The sequence below is a fragment of the Bos indicus genome, chromosome 28 (genome assembly GCF_029378745.1).
Source record: "Bos indicus isolate NIAB-ARS_2022 breed Sahiwal x Tharparkar chromosome 28, NIAB-ARS_B.indTharparkar_mat_pri_1.0, whole genome shotgun sequence".
Classification (NCBI taxonomy): domain Eukaryota; kingdom Metazoa; phylum Chordata; class Mammalia; order Artiodactyla; family Bovidae; genus Bos; species Bos indicus.
The window spans coordinates 16,564,451-16,581,984 of NC_091787.1; the positions used below are offsets into that span (position 1 = coordinate 16,564,451).

At 39.3% G+C, this 17,534-nt stretch overlaps 1 protein-coding gene across 1 annotated transcript in view; it reads right to left on the reverse strand.

Annotated features, from left to right (window-relative positions):
• Window positions 1-17,534, reverse strand: part of LOC139180332 (uncharacterized) — a 368,615-nt gene that overhangs the window by 341,144 nt on the left and 9,937 nt on the right. The gene's annotated exons all lie outside the window — the stretch shown is intronic.

Here is a 17,534-nt window from a genome sequence, read left to right on the forward strand (position 1 = left end):
TGTATGGATGTAAGAGTTGGACTATAAAGAAAGCTGAGCGCCGAAATTCAGCGGTCTCTTAATATCTCTTAATAATCCATTGCTCTAATCTCTCTAATCATCGATTCCCTCATTCATAAAATGGTATCAGTAATTACACCTATCTCATAGCAATGTTGGAGAAGGCAATGGCACCCCACTCCAGGACTCTTGCCTGGAAAATCCCATACCAGAGGAGCCTGGTAGGCTAGGCTGCAGTCCCTGGGGTTAAGAGTCAGGACACGACTGAGCGACTTCACTTTCACTTTTCACTTTCATGCATTGGAGAAGGAAATGGCAACCCACTCCAGTATTCTTGCCAGGAGAATCCCAGGGACAGGGGAGCCTGGTGGGCTGCCGTCTATGGGGTCGCGCAGAGTCGGACACGACTGACGCGACTTAGCAGCAACAGCAGCAGCAGCAGCATAGCAGTGTTGTAAAAATCAGATGAGTTAATACAACTAATGATCTTAAAACCATGGTTGGCACATAGAACACTCTCAGTAAATGTCTTACCATTCAAAAAAAAAAAAAAAAGGAAGAGGAGGGAAATGTAACAAATTTCAAAGAGCTATTTTTTAAAATCACCCTTGTCAACTGAGGTCAATAATTTAAATATCTAGATAATTATCTTCTCTCCTCAGAAAGCACAGAAGACAGGAAAAGCTACATTCAAGGAACCCAAGAGGTCAGGAAAACAGCACACAAGACAATCACCTTAGAGACCCTATACTAAAATTAAAATTGTCCATTAGCAAAGCAGACATTATACAATTGTCAAAACCCATAGAACTATACAATATAAAAAGTGAACACTAGTGTAAACTATGGATTTTATTAGTAATAATGTACCAATATGTATTCATCAATTTTAACAAATGTGGCATGCAAAGTGCAAGATGTCAATAATAGGAAACTTTGTGTGGGGTTGGGGGAGACAGTGGTACATGGGAGGTCTCTATACTTCCTACTCAATCTTTCTGTAAACCTAAAACTTTTTTTGAAAACAAAGCCTCTTAATTTAGAGGTGATATTCAAAAGATGGGCATAAAGTACAAGAGAACTTCCCCAGGCAGATAAGGGTGGTAGGACATACAAAGAATGATTTGAACAAAAGCACAGATACAAGGAGTAGGTATATTTGGGGAACAGGCAAAAGGATAAATTCTGAGGACTTTCTGTTCTTTCTAAAGCCAGAATCAAAGTTATTGTAGATATTGCAGTTAAAAGGCTAAATTGACAGCTTACAAAATTTACTCTTAAATGCTAATTTTGTATTTTTGCAACTCTGCTCTATCATGGATATGACGATAATTGTTTTCATGATGTCTCTTTCTTTGTTTCTCTCTTTTCAAACCAAAGCTTTTCAATGGCTTTTGGCCAAAAGACATTAAGGTTCTGATTTGAAGATCACAAGAATGAAATATGAGGACCATGCTGACCAAATTAGCTTGGCTTTATTCCTTAACAAAAGACTGTCCCTAGTACAAGAAATACAAGAAGAGTGTATGTACAAATTACAATAAATCTAGCTCCAACATTAGGTAATTTATCTTGGGTGGTGAGTTAGAAATGTCATACCCTTCTCTGAATAATCACACATGACACTTACCTATAATACATAGTCACGTATTCAAGTTTTTGGTGCACCTATTACTAAACATGAATATGCCATGAAAATAATTTTTATCAACAATAATTAATACTATGTTCCATTAAGTTTAACACCAAAACCTAAAGTTAGAAAATGACATTCTAAATATTGAATTTTAACTTCTTTATGAATTTTCTCGCCATCTCTTAAGGGGAAATGAAAAAAGTGTGAAAAGAGTGAAAGCTGCAATTTAAGTATAGATTCTCATAAATAGAGCCAGCATTTGAAGGAACAAACTTTGTACTGCCAAAGTAAATTATGTGATTAAATACTTTAGAAAACCATTTCAAACTTAGTAAGGACAATTTTGTGGGTATCTACCTAGGAAAGTTGAGTCTCAACCTTCCATTCAAGTCATGAATTGTTCTCTACTGCCTCTCAGAATTTCACATTTGTCAATACTAAAGGGAAAAAATTTCATAATGAGGACTTCCCTGGTAGTCCAGTGGCTAAGACTCTGCACTCCCAATGCAGGGGGCCCAGGTTTAAAACCTGATGGGGGGAACTAGATCCCACACACCACAACTAAGAGTTGGCACGCTGTAACTAGAGATGCTGTGTGTCACAACTAAAAAGGTCCACGTGACACATCCAAGACCTGGTGCAAGCAAATAAAGAAGGAAATATTTTCTTTTCAATTCAGAATAAAGGTTTCCATGTTGAATCATAATTTAGTTAAGAGATTATACAGCCTTGACCAGAGTATAAGGCATAACAATGTAATGTGAGTAGCTAAGCTCCTTGATGCTGTTGCTAAGTCGAATCAGTCGTGTCCAACCCTGTGCGACCCCATAGACAGCAGCCCACCAGGCTCCCCCGTCCCTGGGATTCTCTAGGCAAGAACACTGGAGTGGGTTGCCATTTCCTTCTCCAATGCATGAAAGTGAAAAGTGAAAGTAAAGTCGCTCAGTCGTGTTGGACTCTTCGGGACCCCATGGACTGCAGCCTACCAGGCTCCTCCACCCATGGGATTTTCCAGGCAAGAGTACTGGAGTGGGGTGCTATTTTCTTCTCCAAGCTAAGCTCCTAGGACAACTATAAAGAGCAGAGACCAACCATAGTTTCTTATCCAGCCAGTGATTTACCAGGCTGTCAGGTATTAGTGTTCCCAGACTTTATCCCTTAAGCATCTTTCTTAAAAGCTGGCATTCCACATTTTACTGTTATATTGACCAAAAATTAGTGATCACAAAGTAAAACAATGTAGGGCTAGTTTCCACCAATCACACTTGCAAAGGTAAAGAAGAAAGTAGTAATACTGTCATGTGGGAAGGTCAGGAAGTAGGCCCTCTTGAATACCTTCATGAGATATAAACTGGTGTGTGCTAAGTCACTTCGGTCATGTCCAGTTGTTTGCAACCCTATGGACTGTAGCCCACCAGGCTCCTTTGTCCATGGTATTCTCCAGGCAAGAATACTGGAGTGGGGTGCCTTGCCCTCTTCGAAGGAATCCTCCTAACCCATGGGTCAAACCTGCGTTTCCTGCAGCTCTGGTGTTGCAGGCAGGTTCTTTACCACTGAGCCACTGGGGAAGCCCATAAACTGGTATAATGGATCATCTGAAGGAAGATGTGGCTCTACTCAAAAGAGAAAAGGGACATAAAAATCCCTATATCCTTTGTGCATGTTTAACTTTGGGCAACATTATAAGGCTCCATAGGTCCTGGAGATGAACAGTTATGAGCCCTCAGTCTTTAAGGCAATGAAAAAGAGCCTAGAAGAGCCACAGCTGCACAGTGCCACCTGCGTTTGGAAGCAGCCTGGTCCTTTGACCCCTGTGCCATGTTATAAAAAAAAGTTCAGAAACATAGTGACTGACGCCTCTATAATGAACATGTATTATTTCTGTAATAAACACAGTAATAAATACGGTTATTGTTCTTCAGTCGCTAAGTTGTGTCCAATTCTGACACCATGGACTGCAGCATGCCGGTCTTCCCTGTCCTTCACTATCTCCCAGAATCTGCTCAAAGTTATGGCCATTGAGTCAATGATACCATTCAACCATCTCATCCTCTGTCTCCCCCTTCTCCTGCCTTCAATCCTTCCCAACATCAGGGTCTTTTCCAATGAGTCTTGTGGCAGAGTATTGGAGCTTCAGCATCAGTAAATACACATGAAACAAACATAGCAATAAAAAGAACTATGAACCAAGCATGGAGCTTTATGATTTAATGCTTAGAACAACTCTACAGTACTACTAATTACGCCTATTTTCCAGATAAGAGAGCTAAGATACAAGTCAATGAACCCTAGGGATAGAAATTCAGATAGCCTGTATTCTGCAGATTTCTCATACTTCATATTTTCCTGACACCTTACAATTCTAACAAATAGGGCATAAATAACCCACCCAGGTGCCAGGCACACCAGTGTGATAAGGCTGGTCTCTGCCACAACAAGTTCCCCTCTTGTCAACCTTAACTGTGACCCAGTGACTTTCAAACACACCCGTGAAATCCCCGCATGCCTCTGGCTTGCATAATCCATCCTGACCTCTTAAAACTCCTTCCATTCATCCCTCTGCATGTCCCACCATGCCCCACTCTCCTAGGACTTGTAAATATGATACATTTCTTTCACTTTCATACACCTCTCTGTGCTATCCTTCCACACCTGTGAGCAATTGATCATCCAAAAGAAAAAACCATTTTCAAGTAGCATCATTATTCCTTACAACACAATCTGACACGTAAAACCCTAGATCTTTATTACTGTTTTACAGATAATATTTGCAGTGAATAGTCTAAAAAAAGTTACAAAGCAGTTGAGAGACCAACATCAAATGAGTGAGATTTTTTGTTTTGGAACAAAGGGAGTTGGGGTTTGTTGGTATTTACTTGACTATGTTTATGATTTTTTCAGGAATGAACAATATTTGCTTTTATAATAAAAAAGTTGTTTTAAAAAACTTAATCAAAAGCAATAATAAAAATTGGAGGAGTCTATGAGGCAAGGACATTGTTTACCTAGAAATAAAAAGGATGAGGCTAAAGTCACCTCAATTTGGGGCATAAAACAGAGAGGAAAATAAGCATTCTTAACTCCACCCTCGAAAAACATGTATATGCTATCAAAATCCAAGCAAAAATTATATATAACTCCAGCTCAGTGTTAAGTATAATGTCTTATACAGTAGGTCTGTGCACAGGAACAAAAAACAAACCTTAATTAGACCTGAGAACATTTCCACAAGTACAGATACCAAGATATTTCAGAGAGTGGAATTCTGTGACTATGTGAATAAGAAACATTTGTAAGTACAATAAATGTTTGTATAAAAATGTATGTAAGCTGTCCAAGGGAATAAAACTTCCTGCTTTTCCTTTAACTTAAAATCTTCCCTCCTTAATTTTATGTATTGAATTTTTTCTTACAAAATACATGTTCATTTTATCAAGCAAAAAGAAAATCAAATGATTCCCCTCTCCCCTCATAACTCCATCCCAGAGGTAACCAAATCCATCAACAACCTATGCTCCAACAAATAGGACTATTCTTTTTCTTTCTGTTTACAAAATTGGATTGCACTATACTCTTAAAGAAAAAATGTACATCCTTCCAGTTCACTATGTATAGCTCTAACTCATTATTAAATTATCATAGTTTTATTCCACATAACAGAAATCCATAATACATTCAACCAGTCCTGTTACAGTAAATTTCCAGTGTTTCTGCTTTACAAACATTGTTATAATACATACCCCTGTAAATATGTCCTTATATACTAAGGTTTTAATTTCTATAGCAAAGATTCCCAAAACTGGGTTGCTGGAACAAAGAGTAAGTAAGTAAGCAAAAAGTAAAGTATGTTTTTGTTCTATTTTAATATTGTGCTTAAGCTGCTCCCCACCCCCAAAAAGTTGTATAGTTGACACTCAAATCAACAACATTTAGAGGAGACCATATCCTCAACACTTGAAAGAGGATTTTTTTTTTCTTTTGCCAATCTAATAGATAAAATGCTATCAAATAGAAATTAGTCATTTAATCTCCTTCAGGAGATAAACACAACATCTTTCACATGTTCACTGGCCAGCTGTGCTTCATCTTCTGTTCACATGGTTGACCATTTTTCCTTTTGGTCTTTTGTCCTTTTCTTCACAATGTCTAAGAGCTCTTTGCAGACCAGGGATATAATATCTTGTCATAATACTGTAAATATTTTCTCCTAATCTTTCTTCTGACTTCAATTATGATTTCATTTGTTATATTAGTTATAAATTTTACAAACCAATCCAAAGAGTATAGCATTGGATTAGGGGTTATAAGAAGCAGACAATGGTATTTTTTGCTTTATACATGAGATCTCTAAAGCCTTCACAGACTGCTACCTATCATAAGCAAGAAGGACAGAGGTTAGCTTTATTTTATCATCAACAGATTATGTCAATAATCCATGTTTTCAAAAATCACTTTAAAGAAAAAATTTGGACAAATTCCCACCATTTTATGGTAAAAGGAAGACAGAAGAGGAGGAAGCTTATGCAAAAGAATGTTATGTTCTTTCACAAATGAAAATTTATGAGAACAGTCCCTTCCTTACTAGGATAATGAACTGTAGAAATGCATATTATTAACATATATTATCACAGATATTACACACACACACAATAAACTCAATATTATTGTTAGGTGCCAGGCATTATGTTATGTGCTTTCCATGGAGGATCTATGTATCTCCATTAAAAGATGAGGCTCTCTGAGAAGTTAATTTCACTCGCCCAAAGCACATAGTTACTATAAAATCTAAATACTACACTATGCTATTTAGCAGGAAATGGGTGTGAGGTCAAACCTTCCAAAGGACAAAAATATTATTAGATATTATCATATATACATACTCTTGCCAGACTGCTGACGTATTTCTAAAATCTTATCATATACCTATATCTGACTTACATATGATTATCTTTTGAAGGTTTTTGAATGTCAAAGTAACCTCAACACTATCTTAGAGGAAATCACATTAGCAAATATGGTCCAACTGACAAATTTCCCTTTGTTCAATAGGAATAAACAGAGCATCAGATATGCTAGATCCTAGACAGGGGAAGGCAGACACAAAAATGGAGGGGGGAAACGGTAAATAAGCCCTCTAGGTGCCCACTGTTCAGCTAGTTAGAGAAGACAGAATAAATAGTTCCAATAAAACGTGATAAATGCCATGACTGCTAAACATACACGAAATGCTATAACACTGCAGAAGACAAGTGTCACTATCTGCAGAAGGCTAGGAAGTGTGCCTGAAAAGGCAACATTTGAGCGAGGTATTGAAGGATTTGTAGGGTTTTTCCAGGAAGTAAAAAATGAGAATGGCACAAACTAGCAGAAAGAAAACTTGTACAAAGATATGGACAAATGCAAAGGCAGAGTTCATTTGGGGAAAGGTTGGAGAAAAAAGAATAAGAATGGTCACAAAGTCAGATGTTTCAGGGAAAAAAAGATGAAGGATAAAAACGGTAAGTTGCACTGGGACATGATGATAAAAGACCTTTTCTGCAACCCTAAGATTGTGGACTTTATTTATGATGGATATGATAAAGGGTTTTTAAACAGGAGAAAGACATCATATTTGTGTTTTGCAAAAATAAGTAAGGAAGCCAGCTGTCCATTAAAAGACAGTGTAGAAGAAAGCAGACAATTTAGGCAACTGTGGCTTGGTTGAAATGGCTTAGGTCAAAGATGATGAGAGCCAGAACCAAAGCAGTGGCACAGAGCTGAAGAGAGAATTAGATTTAAGAGTCACGTAGGAGGCAGAATTGCAGGCACTTCTACCTCACTAAATGAGAGGAGAAGAAAAGTCTCATTAGCGACTCAGATTTCTAATTTAAAGCAATGATTACAAATAGATAAAAGGCTTCTTCAGGATTCCGTGTAAATGTGTATTAGGTATTTACTCATCCCTTCAGAGTCTTCATCAATTTCTGAGCTTAGACTTAGCTCACTGGAAGGTTCTGGAAAATACATGTACTAGTTTTGATTGACACCTCACCACAGTTTGGGAGCATAGACAATTTTTAAGCAGGTAGAAATCTTACAGGTTAGGGGGATACTCTGAGTAAAAGTGTAATGATTTGACCAAACTCATGTATATTCTGAATAACAGACTGAATTGAAATTTTCCAACTCAGGGAGCAATTCATTACACTGATTTTTCAAACACCTGGAGAATTCCAGATTGATCAGTTCCACATATTGAGAGATTCAATGGAGACTTAAGTAGACATCCACACAATCTAAGCCATGCCATTTCAAACCTGGTAACAGCTTTGGAGAAGGAAATGGCAACCCACTCCAGTATTCTTGCCTAGAGAATCCTGTGGACAGAGGAGCCTGGGGGCTGCTGTCCATAGGGCTGCACAGAGTCGGACACAACTGAAGTGACTCAGCATGCATGCATGCATTGGAAAAGGAAATGGCAACCCACTCCAGTATTCTTACCTGGAGAATCCCAGGGACAGAGGAGCCTGATGGGCTTCTGTCTATGGGGTCGCACAGAGTTGGACATGACTGAAGCAACTTAGCAGCAGCAGCAGCAACAGCTTTGAAATCTAACCAGACTTTGCAAAATGCAGCATGGACCACAAGATTTTAATTACTGTTTATACACCTGTTCTACTAGACCCATAAAACTAAAGTAGCACAGTTTCCTGGCACTCCTAATGCTTTAATAAGATTAAAAGTTATCAAAACCTTAAAGAGATGCTAAAAACCTCAAATCTCAAGAAATCAACTTCGAAATATTGGATCACCACTGAGATATCATTTGCTACTACCTGTATTTAGCAAGATGCTAAATTAGTTCCATGGAAAAGCTACCACACTAAAAAAGAAGAGTACCTTTAAAATACAATATGTAAGGACTTCCCTGGTGGTTCAGTGGTTAAAAATCCATCCTGCAATCTGGGGCACATGGGTTCTCCCAGGTCAGAGAACTAAGATCCCACATGCCTCGGAGCAACTAAGTCTATGGGCCACAACTAGAGAGTCCCTACACCCCAACAGAAGATCATGCCTGCTACAACTAAGAACCAACTCAGCCAAATACATTAACTGGAAAAGAGTAACCCCTGTGTGTTGTAACTAGACAAAGTCCCTATGCAGCAATGAAGATCCAATACAGTAAAAACTGTAAATAAATAAATAAAAATGATAAAAAACAACATATAAATATATGTATTTATACAGCACTAAACAAGTTGAATAAATTACCTTATCACACAATTTGATCCTTACAACTCCGAGATGCATAAAGCAGGCATTATCATTACCCTCATTTTGTAGATGAGGAAACTGAACTGCAGATAAATTCAGAATCACACTTATATTCTCACGTATCTTCTGACTCTAAGTTTACATCCCTTCCACTAAGTAGAAATGATTCCCTTTTCTTTATATTTCGAGTTGTTGAGATAAAACACAACATTAAAATCATTTGTTGGACTTTCCTGGTGATCTAGTGGCTAAGACCCTGAGCTCCCAATGCAGGGAGCCCTGGTTCCATCGCTGGGAACTAGATCACATGCCACAACTAAGAGCCAGTGTGGTTAAATAAATAAATGATTTATATTGAAGCTGACTTATAGTCTGTTAAGAAAAAATAAAATAAAACCATTTATTTATTGTCAACATTTTGCTGCATGGTACTGCAGATCAAACTCTTTCAAAGGAGTTAGGCTTCATCTGCACACCACAGGTAAACCTGAAATTCTCCTCTGAACATCTCTTACAAACAGGTAGACACTGGGATACTGATGGTGTAATGAATTTCTCTCCAGCTTCTACACCTATTATTAAAATCACTGGGTAACTTTCTCATCCCCAGCAGTCTGCTTGAATATGACACCTCCACAACAGTAATGTATAAACACTTTCAAAGGTTGATCATTTTGAGTTGAATATTTAACTATTATGACTTTGTTCAACAGGAAGGATAGTTGTTGTTATGAAAATGTACAATACATACAAGACAAAAGACAAAAGAAGGACCTAGGTCCCTCACACTGCAGGCAGATTCTTTACCAGCTGAGCCACCAAAGAAGCCCAGGAATACTGGAGTGGGTAGCCTATCTGTTCTCCAGCAAATCTTCCCGACCCAGGAATTGAACTGGGGTCTCCTGCTTTACCAGCTGAGCTACCAAGAAAGTCCCAGACCTCCAGAGCGGCACGATAATAAATATGCATGGTTTTAAGCCAGAAAAGTGATCTATACTTCAAATTAAATTTGGAAAACAAATATTACCATTTTTTTTTTTAAAGTGAAAGTGTTAATCGCTCAGTCATGTCTGACTCTTTGGGACCCCATGGATCATAGCCCATCAGGCTCCTCTGTCCATGGGATTGTCCAGGCAAGAATACTGGAGTGGGTAACCATTCCATTCTCCAGGGGATTTTTCTGACCCAGGGATTAAACCTGGGTCTCCTGCACTGCAGGCAGATTCCAGGATATATCTGCAAAATAAAACAAAACTACACATTTAGATTCTTTGAGGATAATAATACACATACAGACAACTATTTCTAGATATAATAGGATACTGCACACCTTCTGAACCCATGAAGAATGATAAGGACAGCTTGAGTATCATTTTATAATTAAACATTTAGTACTAAAATTACATGTGAATTTTGTAAAAAACTGACAGTACCATATGATACATTAGTCTCAATTATCCAAAACATAAAATAAACAAGGAAGTTAATTTTTAAATTACATCAACTCAACCGTATGGTATTATAAATGTTTAAAAAGAAAAAGATGCTGTTCTCTGTGCAAAAGTACATCTGAAACTTTAGAAAACAATTCAAAGTTTATTTTACATGGAATATTTGCCCTATATATAATGATAATGAGGTCTCTTTAGTTAAGCCTAGTAGTAACAGAGTTCATCATATAAAAGGTATTCAAACTATATTCGTTCAGTTTAGTAGCTCAATCTTGTCCAACTCTTTGTGACCACATGGACTGCAGCATGCCAGGCATCCCTGTCCATGACCAATTCCTGGAGTTTACTCAAACTCAAGTCCATTCAGTCAGTGATGCCATCCAACAATCTCATCCTCTGTCATTCCCTTCTCCTCCCTCCTTCAATCTTTCCCAGCATCAGGGGCTTTCCAAATGAGTCAGTTCTTCACATCAAGTGGCCAAAGTATTAGAGTTTCAGTTTCAACACCAGTCCTTTGAATGAATTATTCAGGACTGATTTCCTTTAGGATTGACTGGTTGGATCTCCTTTCTGTCCAAGGGACTCTCAAGAGTCTTCTCCAACACCACAGTTCAAAAGCATCAATTCTTCGGCACTCAGCTTTCTTTACAGTCCAATTCTCACATCCATACATGACCACTGGAAAAACCATAGCATTGACTAGACTGACCTTGGTTGGCAAATTAATGTCTCTGTATTTAATATGCAGTCTTGGTCATAACATTTCTTCCAAGGAGTAAGCGTCTTTTAATTTCATGGCTGCAGTGATTTTGGAGCCCAAAAAAACGAAGTCTCTCACTGTTTCTATTGTTTTCTGGTCTGTTTGCCATGAAGTGATGGGACCAGATGCCATGATCTTAGTTTTCTGAATGTTCAGTTTTAAGCCAACTTTTTCACTCTCCTCTTTCATTTTCATTAAGAGGCTCTTTAGTTCTTCTTCATTTTCTGCCATAAGGGTGGTGTCATCTGCACACCTGAGGTGACTGATATTTCTCCCGGCAATCTTGATTCCAATGTGTGCTTCATCCAGCCCAGTGTTTCTCATGATGTACTCTGCATAGAAGTTAAATAAGCAGGGTGACAATATATAGCCTTGACAAACTCCTTTTCCTATTTGGAACCAGTTTATTGTTCCATGTCCAGTTCTAACTGTTGCTTCCTGACCTGCTGACAGATTTCTCAAGAGGCAGGTCAGGTGGTCTGGTATTCCCATCTCTTGAAGAATTTCCCACAGTGTGTTGTGATCCACAGTCAAAGGCTTTGGCAAAGTCAATAAAGCACATGTTTTTCTGGAACTCTCTTGCTTTTTCAATGATCCAATGGATGTTAGCAATTTGATCTCTCGTTCTGCCTTTTCTAAAACCCGCTTGAATATCTAGAAGTTCACAGTTCACGTATTGCTGAAGCCTGGCTTGGAGAATTTTGAGCATTACTTTACTAGTGTGTGAGATGAGTGCAATTGTGTGGTAGTTTGAGCATTCCTTGGCATTGCCTTTCTTTGGGATTGGAATGAAAACTTACCTTTTTCAGTCCTGTGGCCACTGCTGAGTTTTTCATATTTGCTGGCATATTGAATGCAGCACTTTCACAGCATCATCTTTCAGGATTTGAAATAGCTCAACTGGAATTCCATCACCTCCACTAGCTTTGTTTGTAGTGATGCTTCCTAAGGCCCTCTTGACTTCATATTCCAAGATATCTGGCTCTAGGTGAGTGATCATACCATCGTGATTATCTGGGTCACGAAGATCTTTTTTGTATAGTTCTTCTGTATATTCTGCCATCTCTTTTTAATATCTTCTGCTTCTTTTAGGTCCATACCATTTCTGTCCTTTATTGAGCCCATCTTTGCATGAAATGTTCCCTTGGTATCTCTAATTTTCTTGAAGAGATCTCTAGTCTTTCCCATTCTATTGTTTTCCTCTATTTCTTTGCATTGATCACTAAGGAATACTTTCTTATCTCTCTTTGCTATTCTGTGGAACTCTGCATTCAAATGGGTATCTTTTCTTTTCTCCTTTGCCTTTTGCTTCTCTTCTTTTCACAGCTATTTGTAAGGCCTCCTCAGACAACCACTTTGCCTTTCTGCATTTCTTTTTCTTGGGCATGGTCTTGATCACTGCCTCCTGTACAATGTCAAGAACCTCCATCTATAGTTCGTCAGGCACTCTGTCTATAAGATCTAATCCCTTGAATCTATTTCTCAGTCCCACTGCATAATCGTAAGGGATTTGATTAAGGTCATACCTGAATGGTCTACTGGTTTTCCCTACTTTCTTCAATTTAAGTCTGAATTTGGGAATAAGGAGTTCATGATCTGAGCCACAGTCAGCTTGCAGTCTTGTTTTTGCTGACTCTAAAGAGCTTCTCCAACTTTGCCTGCAAAGAATATAATCAATCTGACATTAAGTAAAGTATTATTTTTAACTTCACCATTCAGAGGGCTGAATTAGCCATACTCACTGAGTACACTATCGTTATTTTCTTTCCTTATTTGTTTCTCTTTATCTCCTTAGCCCAGTCGCATGCACGGGGCCCCACAGGCAACCATTCCAACATGCTTAGTGAGTCCTTTAGGTAAGTGTTCGTACAAGAAGTGTACCGTGCTGTGCTTGTGTGTTTTCACCTTGTATGTGAGGCGCTCAGTCATGTCTGACTCTCTGCAAACCCATATACTGTAGCACACCAGGCTCCTCTGTCCATGGAATTCTCCAGGCAAGAATACTGGAGTGGATAGCCATTCCCTTCTCCAGGGGATCTTCCTGACCTAGAGATTAAACCTGGGTCTCCCGTATTGGAGGCAGATTCTTTACTATCTGAGCCATCAGGGAAGCCCATTATAAATTTTTAATTCATATGAATGATAAATATACCTCCCCCTCTTACATTTTAGCAAGCACAATAGTCTAGTCTTCATATCCATTCATGGTGCTGCTGTTTACCTAACCAGTTGCTGCTAATGGTTGCAGACAACTCCATGATGCGCACCCATCAGTCCATCGCTCCCAGCAAAGTTCCCCCAGTTACCTCCCCACCACCAGCAGTCTTACCAATAATACAGCAGTGAGTAACCTTGCTCACATTCTCTGGGAGACCTGGAGGACACATTCCAATGTCTGACTGTAGAAAGGAATTTCTGGGTCACAGAGCAACTACCTAGTTAATTTGCTTAAATAATGCCTGAGTGCTTTCCAGAACAGCTGCCCCAGACTGTGCTCCCACCATCCATACACAGGGTTTCCTGTTTACTGCCCAATTCCCTCCCTCAACTTTGCCACTTATTAGCTTCATAAAGACCATGAACAAGTCTACCTCTGAACCTTGCTTTTCTTTTCACCAAATTTAGACTATTTACTCCAATTGCCTGATGTGGTTGTTCTGAGGAACAAATGTTTGAAATAACATGCAAGTTCTTTAAGGAATATAAATAGTTGTCTACAAATGTAAGCAATTATATTGCTGCAATTTTTGTTCTTATGATAATTTCTGAATATCTTGCACCCCCATACACTTACACACACCTCTGCCAAAAGAGAAGAGATAACTGAATAAACTTGAAGCTTGGAAAATAAAACTTTATCCTGGATACCTAAACATTGAGGGAGACTGAAACAGACTGTGGAAAATACACTTTCTTCTTTATTTACTCATCTATGCATTTACTTGGAGAAGGCAATGGCACCCCACTCCAGTACCCTTGCCTGGAAAATCCCATAGATGGAGGAGCCTGGTGGGCTACAGTCCATGGGGTCGCTAAGAGTCGGACACGACTAAGTGACTTCACTTTCACTTTTCACTTTCATGCATTGGAGAAGGAAATGACAACCCACTCCAGTGTTCTTGCCTTGAGAAATTCCAGGGATGGGGGAGCCTGGTGGGCTGCCGTCTATGGGGTTGCACAGAGTCGGACACGACTGAAGCGACTTAGCAGCAGACTTAGCAGCATGCATTTACTTGGGGCTTCCCTGATGGTTAAGCAGTAAAGAACCCACTTGCAATGCAGGAGATGCAGGTTCTATCCCTGGGGTTGGGAAGATTCCCTGGAGAAGGAAATGGCAACCCACTCCAATATTCTTGCCTGGAGAATTCCATGGACAGAGGGGACTGGGGGCTACAGTCCATGGGGTGCAGAACAGTCAGACAGGACTTAGTGACTAAACAACAACAATGCACTTACCTAATCAAAGATTTTAAGGACTGACACTCTGCTAGTAGTAAAATAAAAAAAAAAATTGTAGAGCAAATATGTACATAGTAGATAAACAAACTTTCCATCTATGTCTTATTTTTGTACATAAATTTTATCCCAAAATGTAATTACCTCAAAGTTAGTACCTTCTGATTTCCCAGCCTAACAGCTCCTATTTACTGACCACCCATTGTATCAATGTCTCATGTATATTTCCTGAAACACTTAGAACAATCCTGCAAGGTGGATGTTACTAGTTCCTCAAGAAAAGAGAAAAGAGACACAGTTAGGTGATTTACCTAATAGAGTAATTGACTGGTAATTAATTGGCAATAGACTCAGAAAACCCCAGTAGGTTATTCTAAAGTCCCAAGCTTCCTCTTTCCACACCACTTCATTTCCTCTTGAAAGATATATTCAAAGATATGCCTTCAGCAGAGGGCAGACTATCACAGGAGCTATAAGGATATGAGAAAAAGTCACAGAAATTATAAAGATACAGGATTCCCTTGTGGCTTAATGGTAAATGTTAATTCAGGAGACGTAGGTTAGATCCCTGGTCCAAGATGATCCCCCAAGCCTGTATTTTTGAGTTCAGTTCAGTTCAGTCGCTCTGTCGTGTCCGACTCTTTGCAACCCCATGGACTGCAGCACACCAGGCCTCCCTGTCCATAACCAACTCCCGGAGTTTACTCAAACTCAAGTCCATTCAGTTGGTGATGCCATCCAGCCATCTTATCCTCTGTCGTCCCCTTTTCCTCCCTCCTTCAATCTTTCCAGGCATCAGGGGCTTTCCAAATGAGTCAGTTCTTCACATCAGGTGGCCAAAGTATTGGAGTTTCAGTTTCAACATCAGTCCTTCCAATGAATATTCATTTCCTTTAGGATGGACCAGTTGGATCTCCTTGCCGTCCAAAGGACTCTCAAGAGTCTTCTCCAACACCACAGTTCAAAAGCATCAATTCTTCAGTGTTCAGCTTTCTTTATAGTTCAACTCTCACATTCATGCATGACTACTAGAAAAACCATAGCTTTGACTAGACAAACCTTTGTTGACAAATTAATGTCTCTCCTTTTTAATATGCTGTCTAGGTTGGTCATAACTTTTCTTCCAAGGAGCAACCGTCTTTTAATTTCATAGCTGCAGTCACCATCTGCAGTGATTTTGGAGCCCCCAAAAATAAAGTCTCCCACTGTTTCTACTGTTTCCCCATCTATTTGCAATGAAGTGATGGGACCAGATGCTATGATCTTAGTTTTCTGAATGTTGAGTTTTAAGCCAACTTCTTTACTCTCCTCTTTCACTTTCATTAAGACCCTCTTTAGTTCTTCTTCACTTTCTGCCATAAGGGTGGTGTCATCTGCATACCTGAGGTGATTGATATTTCTCCTGGAACTCTTGATTCCAGCTTATGCTTCATCTAGTCCAGCATTTCTCATGATGTACTCTGCATATAAGGTAAATAAGCAGGGTGACAATATACAATCCTGAGCTACTCCTTTCCCGATTTGGAACCAGTATGTTGTTCCATGTCCAGTTCTAACTGTTGCTTCCTGACCTGCAGACAGATTACTCAAGAGGCAGGTCAGGTGGTCTGGTATTCCCATGTCTTGAAGAATTTCCCACAGTTTGTAGTATTCCACACAGTCAAAGGCTTTGGCATAGTCAATAAAGCAGAAGTAGATGTTTTTCTGGAACTCTCTTGCTTTTTTGATGATCCAATGGATGTTGGCAATTTGATCTCTGGTTCCTCTGCCTTTTCTAAAACCAGCTTGAATATCTGGAAGTTCACGGTTCACGTACTGTAGAAGCCTGGCTTCGAGAATTTTGAACATTACTAGCATGTGAGATGAGTGTAATTATATGGTAGTTTGAGCATTCTTTGGCATTACCTTTCTTTGGGATTGGAATGAAATATCCTCCCCCCCATTTTGATCTGAGATAATTCATTCTCTAGAGATGCCTTTTATTGGTACAGTTAAGCATATACTATCTTTTGATTCTCCAACGCTACTCCTGATATTTAAACTCCTATACACACAACATAGGTGTGGTTGGGGGAATATCTGTGTCAACCAAACGACCTATCCTAAAACTTCTATATTCATAATAGGTGGTTTACTCATAATAGCCAAAGCTGAAAACAATTCAAGTGTCTGGCAAATAGATGAACAATCTATGGTATATTTGTACAATGAAATATTCTGCTATGTGCTAAATCACTTAGGTCCTCTCCAACTCCTTGAGACCCTATAGCCCATAGGCAACCAGGCTCCTCTGTCCAGGTGATTCTCTAGGCAAGCATACTGGCGTGGGTCTCCATGCCCTCCTCCAGGGGATCACCCCAACCCAGGGATCGAACCTGCATCTCTGCATCTCCTGCATTGGCAGGGTAGTTCTTTGCCGCTAGTGCCACCTGAGAAGCCCAGGTGGCTCAGACAGTAAAGAATCTGCCCACAATGGGGGAGACCCAGGTTTGATCCCAAGGTCAGGAAGACCCCCTGCAGAAGAACATGACAGCCCACCTCAGTATTCTTTGCCTCGAGAATCCCTTGGACAGAGGAGCCTGGCAGGGAAAGAGTCAGACACCACTGAGTGACTAACACTATGAAATATGACTCAGCAACAAAAAGGAATAATCTACTAATACCTACAGGTGCCTGGATAAATATCGAAAACATTATGCTAAGGGAAAGAATCCAGAAAAACATGCAGGTAAAGCAAATCTATGGTAAAAGAAATCAAACCAGTGCTTGCCTGGAAGGTTGGAGAGAGTTTAACCGGGAAAGAACAGAAGTGAACTTCTTAGGATAATAAATAGTCTGTCATGATGAGGTAAAATGTTTGTAAGAGTGGGAGAACTGTACACTTAAATTTGGTGAATTTTATCATATATATATAAATTATACCTCAATAAAGATGACTAATAAACTTCCACACACCAATACATACACAGGAGAAAAA